At 40.8% G+C, this 16,993-nt stretch overlaps 1 protein-coding gene and 1 long non-coding RNA gene across 6 annotated transcripts in view; both read left to right on the top strand.

Moving 5' to 3' along the window:
* Window positions 1-16,993, top strand: part of RBPJ (recombination signal binding protein for immunoglobulin kappa J region) — a 152,006-nt gene that overhangs the window by 73,714 nt on the left and 61,299 nt on the right. The gene's annotated exons all lie outside the window — the stretch shown is intronic.
* Window positions 9,696-16,687, top strand: LOC130153921 (uncharacterized). Its single transcript, XR_008823536.1, has 2 exons — window positions 9,696-10,774; window positions 15,931-16,687. It is a non-coding gene; the product is annotated as an uncharacterized LOC130153921 (long non-coding RNA).

The raw sequence follows: 16,993 nt of genomic DNA on the forward strand, positions 1-16,993 counted from the left end.
CACACCTACTACGTATGTGACTGTAGGCAGCAGTAGATGTGATGTCCACAAGGCTGTGCTGCCCCATATCCAAGCCCACTTCTCCTGGTCACTATATCTTTGTCACAAATCATAAAGCCAAGCTATCCACATGCACACCTTCACTCAGATTTTAAAACCTAGCAAGCAGTCAAATTTCTGCTGCTTGTTCTCGATGGCCAGCTCTGCTCCATAAGGTAAGAACAAGGAAAAGTCACTAAAAGCTGGGATGTTTTTATTTCATTTCTTCAGACTGACTCATACTCTCCAATCCCTTGTCCTTAGGGAAGATACAAGGAAATGATGTAATTCTTTTTTTGGTTTTCTTTTCATGCTTTGTACTTTTTCTTTCAGCATCATCTGCACTGGGCCTGTTTTTTAATTAATCTGTATGCACTGAGCTAAAGTAGAAGCCTGTGCTGTCTGTCTCTGCATACTCACTTGTAATAGGGATGTAAATGGTTGAGGATAAGAAGTATTGATCTCCATGACTTACCAGGTGACCCATTAACAATACCTCAGGATTTCTGCTAGTTTTCTTTAGAGATCAAATTTAAAAAGATGGACCAAATACGAATTTTAAAAGCCTGATAAAGTTTAAAAAATCCCATCTGTTTGAGAGATGCAGTCGATATAACTCCTGCAGCTCTAAACTTCTTGTAAACCTGGGGTGAAGGGAAGATACTTTACATTTTTGTGTTAATTGAGAGAAGAAAATCAGAAACACCTAGCAGATGTTCAAAATCTGGATGCCAGTTTTTTACAAATAGCTCCTGGTGCTTTATCAAACTGAACTGAGACCTTATCTCTGAACACCCCTGTGGACCACCTCCAGTCCAGATTAAAAACTAAATCTAAATCTATCTGTGGTGCCTGACTATGAGTTAACTTTTGGTTTTGCAAAGATAAGGTAGAAAACTTTGCAAAAAGATCTTCTGGTCAGGAAATTAATATACTTGTGTTGTTCTAGGACCAGAACTAGAAAGGGAGATAAGCTGCACTGAGGCAGAGCATGCCCAAGAGGTGGAAAATGTAGGTCTGAGTCCTCTCATACTCAGAAAGGAGCTGAGCATGGCTGTCTTCAGAAGTTCCTAAACTAGAATGACATTTTAAGGCATAAGTGCAAAAGATATTCTAGAAGCAGGTTTTAATTAGCGTGTGACGTGCCAGGAGCCACAGTTTGGAGCCACAGCTGACTGACATCATAGCTCCCCAGGAAGCAGCATCTCCCAGCTCTCTGGGCAAACTTAGCCTCTCATCTAGGGATAGGAAAATTACAGTTTGGGACACAATCCTCAAAATACTATTGGCAGGAATCTGGACCAAATTGGATATTGCACAAAAGTGGATGGCAGTCTTTTACAAAAAGAAATCTTTCCTGCTCCTGCCATTCATACCAAACTCAGCCCTTATGAGAGCCCTGGTGTCATTGCACCAAAGTCAGTGTATCAGTCAAGTCTCGATGGCAGTAAGCTGCAAGTTCACAGACACAGCTCAGAGTATGTGCAAATGCAAAACCACAGGTGCCAAAGGAGCCTCCAGGTAAGAATAAGGAGGCTCTCAGTGAGCTCAGACATGTCCATGGCAGTGGAGTGCGTTTGCCTGAATTCCCTGCAGTGCCACAGTTTTAGATGCCACCATTCCCTCTGGCAGCTACCAAAGCAATCTGGAAGACTGTGGGTATAATATCCACTGTAATCATGGGTGCTCTCTATTAAGATTAAACAGAAGCTGAGTTGAAACTCTAACAGCACATAGTATGAACTTTAGGACATAACTGCTATTTTTAGTGACCAAATCCATTTATGGATCAGACCCCAGTGGAAGAAATTCAAGAGTATTTGAGCAAAGCCAATAGAGCACTACTGTAGGAATTCTCTTTCTTAGGAGTCAAATGCTTTTTCACTATTCACTTTACATTCCTTTCTACTGGCTTTCTGGAAACATGCATTCACTCAAAATGTGCCTGATCATTTGTTGAGAACAAATGAAAAAATCATATACGCAGGAATTAACTGAAACTAGATTTTGTACTTGTACCAGCAGCTGCACTAGAAACTTGCCTCAGCTCTGGCAATCCAGCCAAGGAACTGAAATTACACAAATGAATGTGACTAATCAAAATTAAAACACTCAGTGCAAAAAGTTGGCCAGCAGTAGTAAACGTAATTCAGGGCAGTGTTTTGAGAGCAAAGTCATGACTCATTCAAATAAATAAACTAGAAATCAGAAAGGTAAATTGTTGAGTGTTGCACTCTTTCTTCTGCTCTTTGAAGCATTAATATTCCTTTGCTCAGGTGGGAAACGTTCAATAGTAAAAACTTGACAAAAGCTGAAAATCATTGACGAAGTCAGAATTAGCTTTCGTGCTCTAACTTCTGATCTCATGACCAATACATTGATGTACTATATGGTATCTGGTATTTGCATTTCTAATCTTACTTGTAATCACCTCTGGTAGAGAGGAGTAAGAACAAATGAAAGCTAACTACGGTTTTCAGAATTCAGATCTGATTCTTTCCAGGTTCTGACTGATGCTTTTGGTTAACTTTTTCCTTAAGAAACAGAAGCAGAAGACAGAAGTTGCTTTTCATGGAGCTTTAGAATGTATTGACTTGCTTTTCAAGATTAAGTATCAAAATAAGTGAGTTGGAAAGAAAACGTTCCCTCTTGCTCAGATGCTGAAACAATTGTGCTGCACTCACCACTTAAAACATAAGTGAAAAGAGGCGTCTGTGATATGAACTAGATATGAAAGAGAAAGGTTGATCCTAGTAGCAAAACCAAACTTTTGAGTGAAGTTTTACTGCTTAAAGAAACCAAGTATCATCATTTCAAGTTACTACATGTGTCCTTTTTCCTGCAGAGTGCCCGAAGCTTGTCAGCTAAAGGAAGCAATCACTATTGTGGGTTTTTCCAACTGAGAAGACAGAAAAGACATATTTATTTTAATATCAATATTTAAGTGAGTGAATTTTCAAGCACATTCCTTTAAATGAAGCCTACCTGATTCCAGACTTTTTCTCCCCTTCAACCTTTCTGCATTCTCATGGAATTCTATGTAGAGCAGGACCTTCTTCGATCATAGACAATTAAGTCTTTCTTCCTGATTTGGCAAACCCATCACTCTTTTTTGGAGAACTGGAGTAAAAATTTGTCAATTTACATCGCAGTTATTTCATCATGCAGCTTGGAAAACAGTTTTTCGTACTGCTTATGTGAGGACCACAACTGTTACTACTTGATAAAATAAAATCTGCTCTTCTGAGTTGCATGTAAAGTACATATGTGAGGATTTTTCTGGCTACATAATGATTCGGCATAGCTGGCTTTGGTCTTTGCATTATTAAACCCAGAGAACTTGCCAGAGGTTGCTGGCCAGGAAAGTATACAAGCAGCTATATGAGTATTACTACGCAAAACTGCTGGGTTTGCATCCGACATAAAAATATGCAGCATCTTCCCAAAGCCACAAAAATATGTATGGTTGCCTCTACATTAGCATTTTGGCTCAGAGCAGTAACACAGTTTTGAAGCAAATCCTGTCCTCTGACTATCCCCATTTACTGCACGTTGGTTCGGTTCACAGGGCAGTTTTGGTGCACAGAAGCACTGAATTCCCTTCAAAGGGAACTAACCCAGGTGGTCTGCCCAGTGCACGTGAAATGTACTCCAGCCTCCAGTGGGGACATAAGAATCAAAACCAACCAGTGGGCCTTTGGGAAGCTTTAAACCCCTTGTATGGTGAGAAGAGCCAATCCAAGGGATCAATTTAAAGGTGGCCTGAAGTTCAAATCCTTGAAGTTCTTATAATCAACATGCTGATTCTCAGCACTAAGTACTTCAATATGGTGATCTATTTTTGTTAGGATTAATTACTCATTAATGTAGACATAGCCAGCTCATAAGATATACCCCAAAAAGAAAAAAAAATTCCCTAAAAGTATAAAATAGGTTTTTGCACAATATTTTGAGGTACATGTTTGTTTATCATGCTGGTAGTTCCTCTAGAGTCCTTCCTAGCACCTCCTCTATGGCATAAAAAGTACAGCTAAGATTTTACAGATGAAGCAAGTTACCCTTGCTTTAAAGTAACTTATATTTCAGATGGAAAAAACCTGAAAAGATAGATTTGAAAATATGGTATCAATTTTGGTCTACTATACGTGAACTGAAAAGATGAAATAATAAAGTAACCACCATTTTATTCTTAAACTCCTATGCAATGGGGGACTTCTGATGGGACAGTCATGATGGTGGTCTCATTTTACAACTGCTAAAGCACCTGTAGGTTCTTTCAAAATTCTAACATACAGTAGTAACTCACTTGTAAAAATGTCACAAGAAAACCAGTTCTGTCCTACACTGCCTACTATTCCTACAGAGAAAGACAAATTGATCACTGATCTAAAAGTTGGGGATTGTGTAGTTGTCATAGATTGTGCTCAAATTCAGTTTGCTTTGGAAAAACAGATTATTTTTTTGACCTAAGCAGTAACTACTTTACAAGAGTAATTTCTCAAGACTGAAAGTAACTGCCAACTTCACAGAGCAAATGGAAGCATTTTATTTTAAACCTGAATGATAAATGAGAATTTTTGAAGAAGGCTTTATTAACTTCAAAACTCCTGTCATCAGGACAGAAGCCTTCCTTCAGTTAAAAACTCATTTAAGATGATGACAGCAGGGTGCTCAAAGGCAAATGCAGGTAAATTGAGCTTACCTACTTCCAACTTGAGCAACAGAGAATTTACCCCCTTCTCGGTTCTTGGCTGACATTGCCTCTTGAAACTAACAACAGCATTTCTATTCTTCTCTCTCAAATTTTATGGTACACTTCTCTGACCTTTCAGAAAGTACCAAGAATTCCCAGAAAATCTGTAGATGTTAGTGCTCTCCCCCAAACAATATTCTCTTCTGCACATCTACTTTATCAGGTTACTCCCAATAACAGCGGCTATCTGGAATGAAACTGTTGGTACTGAAGACCCTGTCTGTGTTCACCCTATATATGTTTCAGCGGATTTTAATTCGAAGTAGCTTGAGCTGGACCCATGAACTGAAAGACCATGAGCCATGTGAGGATATCTGGGAAGGTCCTTCCAGTTTAGTTGCTTTGTAACAAAATTCAGCTCTTGCACCCGCAGATTGCCCTTCACCCTGAAGAAGCACTGCAAGTGGGGACATCTGGGAGACTATGGAAATGTACTGTAGGCACAACCCCTGAGCTCCTGGATGCCCCTCTTAGATGTCCCATCACACGGACAGGCAGTCAGTGGTAAAAGAAATAAAACCTAGCCATGCTGCTTCTGTCTGAGCTATCAGTAGTTTCCACTCTGCTACGTATTCTTATAGCCGATACAATGAAGTACAAGGGAAAAGGAGAAAATGAGCCAAGCTCCATGGCTTTGTTTCAGGCAGCATTTGTTTCCTCTTTGGTTGTTCTGAGCAACAGTAAAACACACCACCCGCCTGGCTTCCAGGGCTCTTTATCTCTTTCTGTTTCTCTCTCAAACAGAGGATGAGGGACCTGGTGTTTTCCAGTTGCTCTGTACTTCATAACAGTATTTGTGAAAGTGGGAGACTAAGTAAGTGTCTGTATCTCAGAGAGGTGGTGAGAAAGAATGTTAGTGAAGTGTTACTTTGTTTTCTTGTCTTGCTACTGCAACTATATTCTTTGATAAAGCACTGCAGAGGTGTTGAATATGACAACGATGATTTATTTTTATCACCCCTTTTGCAGTAATTAGCATATTTTTCTTTTGATTTTTATCCTTCTGCCTTTGGCTTGCTCTCTCATTCCCATTTAATTCTGCCTCCTCCCTCTTTTCTCCCCCTTCCTTTTTTTGTCTCCCTCAGGTTCTTTCATTGTCACATTGTACTCCTTCAAATGCCGCAAACATTTTGTCAATGGAGCCTCTGTAGTGGCTGGAAACCGAGAAGACCCTGTGCTGCTGCTTGCCAGGCCGCAGGGGACCAGGGTTTTCTCAGTTTCCAGCTGCTTTTGAAGCAGCACTGATTGGTTCCTCTCATTGCTGCAGAAAAGGCTGGCACACGGGAGCAACAAATTCAGCATGTCCTTCTGGCATGTTTTCCATAGATCTGCAAGTGCCAGAACAGCATTGGGGAGCAATTTGATGCTGTCTGCTCAGCCATCCCTTTCTCTACTGAAGCAACAATCTTCTCTTTTGCCTTTCTACCCCTTTTTCCTTCACTACTCTGCAATTTCTCTCTCTCCCACGTCTCTTTTCAGTCCCCTACTCCAGCTTACCTAGAGTTTCTGTAGGACCTTAAAGACAACATTTTTCTCTTGTGCTACTTTTGCAGCAGTATTTAAGCTGAGCAAGCGCAGTTCAGTGAGATGCTACTCAGCCAGTAACACAGTATGGTGCTTTAAAAGGTGCAAGTAAAACAATGTCAGCTGCTTTTGTAATCAACATAAAGGGCAAAACAAAAGTTTACTAAGTTGATTAAAGCAAAACAACCCTCTCAATAATCCTTTCAGAAGATTTCTATAACAATGAAAAGTAACACCATAAACAATGGGAACAAATGTATTTAAAAATGAAAAGGTCTGAATATCTTTTTCTCCCTCCTGAAGTTTTAAGCACCTCCGATATGCTCGGGGAGCCTCCTGTATTATATGATTAGGAAATACCACTGCAAAGACTTATTCAGTCAAGCAAATTCAAGAGGCTAAAATGCAATGCTGTAAGTGGCTATAGCAAGCAGTGAGAACGGATGGAGGACAAAAGCAACAGAAGTGCACAATAATTGTATGTGTGCCCTAGGTCAGCTGAAAATCACTAAAATATTGCTTTCATAAAGCTACATAATTGTATTTTATGAATCTATTATTTCCTAATGGTCATTCATCTGGCCATTGGGCATTAGAAACTGGCAGACATTACTGCAAAAGCAATTCACAGAAAAGATTTGGAAAAAGATAGGTTAGTAGATTTGTAAAGCTGTTCAAGGCAGATATGTTAAGAAACAGCATATAAGTGGTTTGGGGGTAAAAATCAGGCCAAGGCTCCATGAGGCAGTAAATCCAAAGTTGCAGCAGTTAATCCTGGATCAAAAATGTCACTGCCTCTTGATGCAATGTACTTAACTGGTACAGCTTAATGTAATAGATGAAAGTAGTTTAAAAATGCAAAACCTTGCTTCTGTAATTCGAGTTTGATCAAATATCACTTTTTCTCCCACAGTTGTCATTGAGGCAGCATAAAGAATAAAGCTGACATAAACAGCCATCATGTGTACCTATTATGTGCTCCAGCTGATTCAAGATACGTTTCATTGTGCCTGATCTGGACTGAATTTGTGTATAGCCCAGAGATCTGGTAACCCACAGAACTAGTCTTTATAAAAACATATGTACAGCCTCAGAGATAAAGGGTGAGTTGATGAAGTAAAGAGGCAATACAAAAAGTAAAACTGTTAATTTTGGCCTAGATTTTCCCAACAGTTCATTTCCCACTTAAGTACCTAAACAAAAAGTTTCCAGTGCAGCCTCTGGATGCTGTGTGGTTTCAACATTAGACTCCTCAGCTGTATGCCTAACTGGATACCCACTGGGACAGACACTATGTAAATTCATTTCATCTAGGCAATTAAGAAAAATAGACTGAACTCTTGCTCTCACAGTGACAGATTTACAAAATAGAAGTCAAGAATATGGTTTATCCAGGGCTCCATTTCTGTTAAGTATGCTACAATATGGTAAAGGGGGAGGACTATTCCACCAAGAGCATGGCTTAGCAGGAATATGCCGTAGAATAAGAGTACCAACGTGGTTGTTCAATTGGTTGTTCAGTAAAAGCTTTATTTGCATCAGAAAAGTTACTGTATTAGGCAGAACATATCTATTCTTGTGTTTTACATTTGTTAGTAAACACAGGACTTGTAAAATACCTCCCGAAGTCTGCAGAACGCATGAAACCAGTCCTAAATTCCCCAGCATTATTTAAAGAATTTGTCTGAACTGTGCTCAGAAGGATGACTGAGAAACCCAGTCTATTCCTCGTGGTAATCTAGTCACTGGTTGCTAGAACAAAGCCTCCAACACAGGTGCAAGCAAGCACCAAGGGATGATGTAGCACCTCTCTATTGTGGACTAGATACACAGGACAACACATCACTTCTCTCTTGGACTACTGATAGGAAGGACTTTCAGTTGCTACACATTTGGGGCAGATTTACATCAATTACCTACAGGGTAAAGGCTCTTTATCCTTTCATTTTATTACTAGTGTCTTGACAGAGCCACTTTACCAGCTTCCTATCCTCTTCCTTCCCCTCTCTAAAATTAGACATCAAGTTATTTACACTTTCAAACATTCTAGTATGTATCTGAACTGTACATTGACTACTCTTCTGCAGCTTTTTGCTTCAAACTCAGTTCCTTACCACTAGATTGTTAAAAAAAATCTTTCTTTTGGCTCTGATCCAACACTGAAAGGCTGCCTAATTGCAATACGAACCTGTCCAGTTCAGGTCTGTGTCAAATGGCTCAGGGCAAGTGCCCTCCAAGTACAAATATGTAACTGAGCCTGGTGACATTTTCTAAGGGAACACACAAAGGCTGTTCTGCATGCCCCCACAGGCTCCAGAACCAGCTCTGCGGCTCCAGCAGCTGGGGTGTCCTGGTGCCAGCAAGGCCAGGGAGGTGGAGTCTGGAAGGCATGTGGGTGCAGCTACCTGGAGGTCTCTGCTTCCATATTATGTTTCAGGCTAAACATCCGAGAAGGTTGTCAAACATTACATGGACTGGAAAGGCTTTATGCAAAAATGGCCAGAGTGGAGCTTAGTAAAAAGCAGCTGACGATAGGACCTAACAAGATTGGGTTTGCTTATGCCAAAACCACTAATTATCAGATGAAATGTAAAGGATTATGTACGTGGTAGTGCTGTGACAGATACTGCAGCTATGTGAGGCAGGGAGTACAGCAGTCCTTCGTGTGTTTTTGCTAGTACAGCATGTTTGCTAGTTATTTGGCAATGAGCCTCACTTAAAAAATGTTCTGGGTCCAGCTCCACCTGCCCTTTTCATAGCTTTCCAAGACTGCTGCCCATTCTTATCACCCCATGCTGGCACTGCTGCCTGTTTTAACAGCGCTGATGCTGAGACCAAACTAATAAACTCAGCTGAATACTGCTGGGTCTGTCCCGAGCAATGCAGATGTCTCCTCACTGAGCTCCATTGCTCTCTTGCTTCCATTTTGATGTAGCACTGAAACACTGGACTTAGCCTGCAGCAAGCTAGCCCAGATCAAAAAGAAAAGTTATGCTTTACCTCTATGCCTTAACGTACAGCAAGGAGACCCACCTCCAGTTCTAGGCACCAAAGGTGTCACGTCTGCGTGCGTGTGTTCAGCAAAGGGTGCAGGACAGCACTAAGTGAAAGGTTTGCAGTACCCTGCAGTAATGCCTGATGTGTCACACTGGTGTTGAAGCAGCCCTTTTTAGCAGAAGAAATGAATTACTCATTAGTTGTTGTTCAGACCGAAGAGATGCTAAAACTGCCCACTCGGTTTCAACATCACAGTGACACAGTTGTACTCATCCTGTTTCCAGGAACTGTTCAGTTTACGTCAGTCAGGGCTCTGCACCTCGCTCCAGGACATGGCACAAGCCCTGTAAAAAGAGAGATGCACAGACAAGCCAGGGTAAGTGGCAGAGATCATCTTGCTGCTGTTACAGAACAGTATATCCAAGCGTTCAGCATTTATCATCAAAGCTTTTTGCATATAACTATCTTCTACAAAAGACTTTGTAAATAGGAAAAGGGGAAACACAGAGATCCAGGCACCCTTTTAGCAATGCTACGTCAATTACAAATACAATGATCACTAGGTTTGGGCTCATTGGTGACACTTTTTCTTCCCTTCAATTTGTGTTACAGCCTGAAATCACAAAGCTGTGATCCCCGAGAACCTCCTTTGTAATGCATATCAACTTTCGTTGTGCCCCTTTGTTCCCAATGTGACTGAGCATTGTGCTGCCTGTGTCCAGGGAGCAGGTTTGCTTTATTGTTCTTGTAAATATGTACTGCTGGGTGCAGCTCCGTGGAAGGCATTGAGTTTGTGCATGACTGACGCCGACCCGGACAACTGCTCTGACCCCCAGCAGATGGTGGTGCAGGGACTGCAATGATCTGGAAGTAATAGCATGTGCCATTTCTTTTTGTTTGGAACAGACAGCCAGACTCTGCGTTTCCCTCCCCTGCGCAGCAACAGCTGTATATACAGTATAAACTGGCAAAATCCTAACTGTCATTCCAGTCTTCCTCCTCTGCCATTAATCAGAAAACCTTGGGTGCTGAGACTTCACGAGATTAAGCACTACATGAACACCACATGGCTCTTCCCAATGATAATAAAATTGTGTGCATTGGGGCATAGATCAGTTGCTTTCCTAGAGAAAAGTGAGTCATAGTTAAAAATATCCACCCCCCACAATATTAGACTCAGTAGTGGTGGACTTGCTGTTTTTTAACCTCTACCCAGAAAAAGCCAGGGTACAGGAGTCAGCATGAACTAAGAATTTTAATTTTCAGACTACAAATAGCCTCTACTGCAGCTTTAGTAAGTTTCCATTGTCATTTGTATTTGTTTTTAGCAGGGACCAAAATAAGTGTGTGTTTTGAAAGGAAGGTATAAAATGGGTGAAAGTCCACAAGTGTTTTTTTTCTCCAAGGCCACGGGAGATTCATTGCTTCAGAATGATAGCAGAGCGGTTGGTATTTGATTTTGTAAGTGAGAGGCCAGATTTTTTATAATGTATTGTATATGGGGCATCTCATCAGAGGTCAAAAATGACAAATTGTAGTGTGTTGGAGTTAATAATCATCCATTGTAAGTTTGGCCTGTGTTACCAATAGCCATAAAACTGTCCTGATGGTCCAGAGGGGAACTTCCTTGGGATGGATGGAATAACTTCTCCCTGCCCCTCCTCTGCCAGCCCTAGCCGAGATGGCTATCAAAGAAAGGGGCTGAAAACCAGCTGCACTCTAAATATTGTATTTCTGGCTGCTATAATGCTTCTGCGAGGCTTGCAGCTGGCCGGTCAAAGAAAGGCAGACTGGCAGTGCTCGAGATGGTGAACAAAGGTAGGGCAGGAGTAATGGCAAGGAAATGCATTTCTATTTCCACAAAACCTCCTTTAGACTTTTCCCCCACTCTACACCCAATAAACACCTCTTGAGGATTTCACATACAAGACTTTCAACCTGTAAACCCACATCCATACTGTCAAACCATTCCTCAGCAAGAGCAGACACGTTTACCTTGTTTAATTCAGAGCAATCTCCCCCTTTCTGTGCAGGGGAAATCTGTCCTGGGTTTGCTCCTCTCAAACTCCCCACATTAATGAAATATTCCTGGGGGGACCTGAAGTCTCCCAGGTCTCAGCACCTTGACATTGCTGTCAGGTTACAGTCAGCCTCTGCTGCTGGGCCGTTGGCTGAGATGCATATTTCTAATTATCTTTCATTTAGAAATGTCGTCCTAGACTTGAGAAATGACCTCATAAAGTTTGCTGAGACCAGCTTCAGTTCTGACAAGCCCCCATCTTCTGAAGAAAAGAACAGTTAGAAAATCTCTTTTCACCTCCAGCATGAAAACGCACTGTGTTCATCACCCATCAGGGTTGGGTCAAGGGAAAAATGTTTGAATTTCTCTTTATATGATTTTTAATAAAAATTATTTTTTGGTCTGAATTCCTTCCAGACTTTCCTAATCTTGCTTCTAGATGCACTACCTCAAATGACAGACACAAAATTATTATTCAATCTGAATTCTTTCCAGACCTTCCTGATCTTGTTTCTAGTTGCACTACCTCAAATGACAAACACTTAAATAGAAGTAGCTTTACTTTCTTGACTAATCCCATTAGCTTTAATGAGTCTAATCGCATGAGTAAAATTATGCATGTGCTTAGCTCTTGGCAAGGTCAGTGCCAGTAATGAGCAGAAAAACAAACTGATAATGAAGCCATCAGTAATAAGAATGGCTGGATATCTGGATTTCTGGAAAAAAGATACAGCTGTCTGGAACATTAAAAATGAAACATCGCTTGCTAAGATTAAAGTAGAGAGAGTGAATTCTGAACCAAGACTGACAAGAAATAAAACTATACAGAAATTCTTTAATTAATTAGTACCCATGACATGTCTTCAGTTACCTCCATAACAGCTATAAGCTCATTATCTTAGTTATGACTTATCTGTTCATCCATTCATTTATACAAAGCTCATCAATATGATATCCAAGCACTAATGAACTTTAGCATTAAAAGGTCATGTGTGATCCCCTAAAAGGAAAAAATTCAAAAGGTTATTTTATTCACAAGTGTCAGCCACCCTGGATCTGAGCAATGAAATATTCTTGGGCAATTTGTACGGAATTTATTTTCATTAATTACTGCCAGAAATAGTCTTTCTTTTTTCAGGATGATGATTATGGAAAAAGGGCTACAGAACAGCAGAGGTTCCAAATGAGAGCGGTATGAAAGTTAATCTAAACCCACAACAAACAGAATTTGTGCAACTGTTCTTGACAAAAGAAATAATCCAAATAGATATAAACATGGCAGTATTACAAGATAATTATTTTTTAAGATTACATGTTCTCTGACCATGCCTTTAGACTACTTCAAAAAATTTTCTGTTTCAGGAATGTATAACTTCCTCAATGTTTTAAATAAAGAACAGCCCCAAACCAAGTTTTATCTTCATAGCCTGAGGCCACGGACAGTCTCTGTAAGCCACTAAACACACAGAATTAGTTTAACTTCTTCATACAGGACCAGCACAAGGCACCGTCACTAAATTCTCAAAATAGTGTTTACTTATTGTGAAGCAATTATTTTCCTAACTCCTTTCTCCAGCCATAACTAGGAAAATTTGTGTGTGCATGTATTTGTATGTAGAATTACAGGTTAAGGATTTCTGTCTACATTTCCTCCCATTCAACATAGTGTGTGGTTACGACTGGGATGTAGACTTGCCTAGTACATAGTAAAATGGGTTGGTTTATAATATCAAATAGATTTGTAGTGGTAGTTTTATCAAGGAGTTATGCACAGTTTGTGGTTTTCTTTTAGAGTAGGCTGCTAAGTTCTTTTTTTGTACCTTGTTATAGTTAGTCTGAAACTTCCTCAAGCACTATAGCCAGCAGAAAAAGGGGTATAATCAAGAGTGGGGGTTTCTCTCATGTTTTGTTGAACCAAATGAGTTTTCATTCTTTGGGGGCTTTTCCAAAAACACATTTTATTTGCAGGTAAAGTTGAAGCATGCCAGCATATATATTTCTCAATGAGCCTCATGAATGGGAGAACAGACTAAGTCAGTCACTGAATTACAGGCTTAGGTGTGAGCATGGCTCTGGCAGTGCAGATGGTAAACTAATATGTCATGACAACATACCTAATGACAGCACCTCTGGTTAAAAAGTTTTTCTGCACAGGGACATCTATTTTCACATTGGTTCAGAATTGTAACATTGCAAACTCAATTTCTTATATAGGAATAAAATCGATGAAACCTCCAGAGCCACATCATAATCTTTAAATCTTCCTTTTGCTTTGTTAATACTTGTGATAATTCACAGTCTAACTTGCTAGTTCAATTTTTCCTGTCTTCTTGAATTCAGTGGGATGCACCTAATTTCTTTTGGTGTACTCTGCTCAAAGTCAGTCCTACAGCGAGCAGGCAGACTGAAAAGGAGCCCTATCTTCTCTAACACGTTTTAGAAGCATGGAGATTTTTGCAGTTTATCCTGCTGTACTCCTTGTCAGTAATGACTCTGTAATCCTGCATATTGCTGTTTAATTTTAGAACTGGTTTGGTGGGTACACATGCTAACCATGGCACAAGGTCAGGGTGGCGCGGGAGACACGCTCGCAGCAGCACCAAGGTGGGGCTTGGTGAACCTCCGCTCTGCCAAGTGTCTGTGGTTGTGAATGCTGAGGTGCAGGGGCTGGAGGTACCTGGTGGGTGGTGGGCAGGCTCTGCCAGCCTCCAGGGCATTTTACTCTCCAGCTGATTCACAGGTTCCCTAGTCTCTTGTACCTGCCAGGGCACCCTGATGATGGGGAGGGTGATGTCACCAGCCACTGCTGCAGACAGCACTGCTGCAGAAGAGGGCTGTATGTGGAGAGATGGTGCCACACTTAATTGGTGGACAGGCATCATGTGCATGAGCGGAGGAGCACTGTGCAAGAGAGGTTCAAAGATGGGCTCTTTGAAGAGCCCAGGAAAACTAAGAAAGAAGATACAGTATAGTTTACATGCAAACAGAAAAAAACATTTACCTAATGGAAAATAAGTGAAAATACTTTTCTGGGGTAGGGTAAGGAGCAAAATTTAATACAATGCCAAGTGCTTTAACAGTGTGTTCTAGAAAAGAATTTAAAAATAAAGAGGTTACAGAAGTCAGTCATCAAGCTGTTCACACTGTTAACCTACATAACCACATGATGTTATTACTGTTAACCTCATCTTCCCTCCCCCTCTTCCTTCCTATTGTTTGCTATAGTCACTTCTTGCATCTTGCCTTTACGGACTGTACCTGTTTGCAAGGCAATACTAGAGCGAGGCCCAAGCCCAACTGCAGCTTTTGGGAACTACCTTACTGAGGCATAGTTACACCTCAACCAGCACTAAGATGCAGATTCAGATTTCTCTTTGCGCTACTGTCCTCTCTGAGGTTATGACACACAAGTGAAAACTATTTAACAATGTTCCTGCTGCAGATTGCTAACTACGCTATCCTTTCTCCCTATCATCCTCAAGACAATGTTGCAAAACCCTCTGAGCGATGTTGAACAACAGCATCCATTTCACACAGCAGAGGCACTTCTGATATCGAGCTGTCCAGCTAGCAGCTTAAGCGATAACTTTTGTTGGCACATGCACCGAAGTTCAGATGTAAGATATGTTCTGTGGGCAACTGCCTGTTTATTTTCTTTCCTAGACATGCGGTTAAACCACATTGTACATCCTGTGCTTATAAAATTCCAGCAGGGTTGTATCACAGTACCTACTACTAGAATGTGTGATTTACACCACCAGATACAGACTACAACATCTCGAGATAAACCTGCTGTTTAGAATGACGATTCAGATAACTCTATGGTTCTACCACTTACGATGCTTTTTAAGGTCACTGGATTTTATAAATAGCTAGGATTTTACACAACACACTATGACTTATCTTTTATAAAATGACAGACTCAACTGAGAAGCGGAGTCTTGTTCCCTTGCGTGTCTCTCATATGCTTGTGCTAAGCACATAAAAGACAGGGCTGTTCTACACAAATGGGTGCAGGTCTGTTGTCTTCTCATCTTTTTCCATGCCAGCGAGGCAGAAGGCAGTTGCCAAATAAGAAGCTGGCAAGCATGTTAGCTAGTGCCATGCCGAAAGGAATGAGCTTAGGGGAAGCCCAGAACCAAGCAAGGCTGAGCTGAAGAAAGTTTGGTCTGGACTGGTCGAACAAGCTGTTGAAACCTTCAGCCCAGTTATCACAGCTTGCATCTAGTGCTCCCTGCTCCTGCAAGCCCTTCTGCTCTTGAGCTGGGCTGCTCAAACACCACTGGCCATCAGCTTCTTCAGTACCATTGGTGGGACAAAACTCCTGCCCAAAAGGCCTCCTCCCCATCCACACGACTGCATGATCCCTAATGACTCTGTGGGCTTTTGCTAGGCTCCCTGTCTTTTCTCCTCTTTCCACCCAAAGTAAGATCCAGAGAGGACAGGGGAACTGTATGAATTCACTTAGCACAGACTTAGCACAGACACATGGACCTGGCTCTGTCCAAACCTGCACGTTGATGAATCCGAAGTAGTAGGAAGTAGTCCTGTCCTCCAGCTTACAAGTGAGAGTAAACTGGATTTCCTTCTTTAACAGCCTTCCATTTTCGAAGGCGGCTAATGATTCTAAGAACCCAGCTGGAGGAACTCGGGTCAGCATCTGCTTGGAAGAAGAGTGAAGCCCAACACTTGTTGAAATCACTTCCTTCAAAGGCGCCTCCCAGCCATGCTTCTCCAAATCATCTCTGAAGCGACAGGTCTGATTCAGAACCCTTCCACCAACCTCAGCAGGGCTTAAATCAAAAAGTCAAACTGCCAATTTGCACAGCAGACACAAGATTTTAAATGGTGCAAACTTTGTATTTAAATTTGGTTTTCCACCTCAGCTCTGGAAATATTTACATTCATTACAGACCAGAAAGTGGGGCTCTGCTCCCCAAAGTACTAGATGTTTTCAGTTTCCAATAAAGTCAACAAGGGTTGTTCACACTCTATTATGTGAAATACATACTTTTAGCCACAAGAAGAAAATTCAGTGCATGAACAATACTAAAAAACCCTCTGTAGTTTTATTATCTTTCATTCCACTGGCTACACAGATAATTTGAGGCTATTGTTTTTGATTTGACTAGTATTCCTAGCCTTTTGAATACACATTGTTTATAATCAAAAAGAAAAAAGAATTTCAATGGTTGTTTGTATTATAATATACCTCTGTCAGTGATGGAAAGGACTATAATGGTTTCTGTAATTATTAATTCTTCAAAATAATATACCTGCTCCAGTATCCAATTAATCTGGTTATTAATCAAAATGCCTTCTTTGTAAAATATTAAAAGAGTCTAGACACCGAAGATTATTGTGTGCTGTATTTTTAGATTTTCCAGTTTGATTCAAAACACACTAAAAGAGGGGCCCCAGAAAATGACCATCTAGAGACGGTCTATGGCAAATATCCAGAAACCATTCTTAATGGAATGGAGCTAACATGAGCTGAGATCATTCTTTAGCCTTGGGAGAAAATCATATTATAAAAAAAAATTAACAAAAGGTATGTTTTTAGGAAGAGATTTCCAAAGGGATTATGAGTTGCTCTTTGCAAACAATACAGAGGATTTCCAGTATGCATTGTGCTTTTGCCGAGAACTGCGCCTATGAGG

This window comes from Falco biarmicus, chromosome 1, assembly GCF_023638135.1.
Source record: "Falco biarmicus isolate bFalBia1 chromosome 1, bFalBia1.pri, whole genome shotgun sequence".
Lineage (NCBI taxonomy): Eukaryota > Metazoa > Chordata > Aves > Falconiformes > Falconidae > Falco > Falco biarmicus.